General features: G+C 30.6%; 1 non-coding gene across 1 annotated transcript; it reads left to right on the top strand.

Moving 5' to 3' along the window:
- Positions 1 to 1,962: 1,962 nt before the first annotated feature.
- On the top strand, positions 1,963 to 2,034 carry TRNAW-CCA. Its single transcript has one exon. It is a non-coding gene; the product is annotated as a tRNA-Trp (tRNA).
- Positions 2,035 to 2,489: the final 455 nt, after the last annotated feature.

Below are 2,489 nucleotides of genomic sequence, written 5' to 3'. Positions count from 1 at the left end.
ATCTAATTAGACAACCTCTAAGATGCCCCATAAATCATGTCCATGAATCAGATGTTTCTAATTTTCCAACCCCGTTTCACAATTGAAGAGGTTGGATATGAGTTATATGTGTTTGAAAATGTGGTGGAACGAAGAATTGTTAGTGATTTAATTGTGAAGAAATCATGAAATTTTGATGCTGATAATAGGTATCTTGTTATACATTGTGATCTCCATAAACGGGGGTTGATGAACTGACTTGATTATTTCAAATTCCTAATTGGATAAGTTCGCATTAAAGACAAATAATCGCAATGAGAACCAAGGATCGCATAAAGAACCTGTGATCACATAAACAACATGTGATCTCATAAAGAACCTATGATCTCATAAAGAACCTATGATCTCATAAAGAACCTATGATCTCATAAAGAACCTAAGATCTCGTAAAGAACATATAATTGCATAAAGAACATATAATCGCATAAAGATCTTGCGATTATCATTCTCTCATTGCGATTATAGCAAATCTCGTTGAGATCTTATGAATCTTATTGCGATTACCTCAGATTATTGCGATTCTTATGGGTATTTTGTGAAAATTCAAAAATTGTTGGGTAAATTGATATAATTTTATCCATATTTGGGTATTGAGGCTAGTTTCTCTTACATAAATTTTATATTTATATTGAACTTATTTTATAACATCAAAATTCTGTTCAAACTGTTATAAAATCAAAATAAATATAATTTTATGTAAGCAATTTGTAGTCAATGTACTTGCTAATAATTTCTTATCAAAACTATAAACCTAAGATAATGATTTATAGCACACAATATCTATACTAACCATCATCATGCTTTTCTTAACCAGGTATAAGTGATTTGTTAATGATTTTGTTTTTGCCGCAACATGCCTAGCTACATTACACATATATCATGCTAAGTGCAGTTGTTGGTCATTTATTTATTTTTTTGATTTTTGGTTACTGAATATGATCAACCATACATAAAAATATGGGATTAAACACTTTTGGACTCTAATAAAAATTGTCTATTGTTATATTTGCTGCCAGTGCCTACACACCTCGGTGGTTTAGAATATCATTGCAAAATGTCGCTTTGCCTCAAGAAAAGTATCATTCTTCGAATTTTCTTCTATTTTTGGATCATGGAGGTATTAGAATATGTCATTGACTCACATACAAGAAACGAAAATACTTTGTATAAGAAACAAAAATGCTACTGATTTGACATTTGAATAATATATTTGTATATAGAAATTTATGTTTGTTAAAGACAAATATTTCTTCTATTTTTGGATCATGGAGGTATTGGAATATGTCATTGACTCACATACAAGAAAAGAAAATACTTTGTATAAGAAACAAAAATGCTACTGATTTGACATTTGAATTGTATATTTGTATATAAAAAATTATGTTTGTTAAAGACAAATAAAGGGTAAGAGGGATATTTGAATGATATATTTTAGGGGAAGGACCGAAGGATTCCCTATATATTTTATAAGTTGTGTCTTCTAAATTAACTATATAGAAAAGTGACAACTTAAGTTTTGGGATATCTTGAATTAAACATCCAAGAAATGTTCATGCCAACCATTATAGATACTCGGTTAACAAGAAATTCTAGCATTTTTCCCATATGGTCATATGATGTTGTTTTAAGCATTTACAAATCCATAAGACAAAAGAGTAGAGGAATAAAGTGTATGTAGATTATTGTAGTGGTATAATTTTCTTGTATAGTAGCCATCGTCTTAAATATATGTAAAATTCTGTATTCACAATTTATCAAAACATAAATATTTACAAGTGTTAGTGTGTTACCATTATTCTACCAAAATACATCTTAATGTTTAAGTGAGAGTTTCCATCAAGTATTCTGGAAATTTGCAAAAAAATTGGTTTCATATCATATGGTTTTTGTATATAAAGTTTTGGAGGCTAGAATTTACAAAGGGGATCTGTGGCGCAATGGTAGCGCGTCTGACTCCAGATCAGAAGGTTGCGTGTTCGATTCACGTCAGGTTCAAATCCCTCTTACCCCTTTAATTTTATATTATAACTTTTTTATGTTTCCTTCTATATTTGATGCACACTTACTTGTATGTTTGTTAACTGGCTGTGCAATAATGCGCTCAGCATTTTCATGGTAACATCATCTATCCTACAATATATTTTAATGCATTGATATGATGAAGAAATCAGCCCTGTCATTCATTCTTAAGATACGTGAAGATAGTTTCTCAAATAGTAGAAGTTCAAATTTATGTTCTTGGTATGGTGATTTTGTACGTATAGGCGAGTCGCAACTCACAAGTGGTGGAAAATGCTCCTCAAGACCATAACACTGCTCGATTAGAAGTATACAGATAGCTAATTGATGGAACATACGAGGTTTTTTTATTTGGATTTTGCTAAACACAACCATTAAGGCCGCAGTTACGGTGCATTAAATAGTTGTATACATACCATAAAATTCAGGGG

The sequence above is a fragment of the Erigeron canadensis genome, chromosome 2, assembly GCF_010389155.1.
Source record: "Erigeron canadensis isolate Cc75 chromosome 2, C_canadensis_v1, whole genome shotgun sequence".
Lineage (NCBI taxonomy): Eukaryota > Viridiplantae > Streptophyta > Magnoliopsida > Asterales > Asteraceae > Erigeron > Erigeron canadensis.
This window is presented reverse-complemented; position numbering and strand designations above follow the sequence as displayed.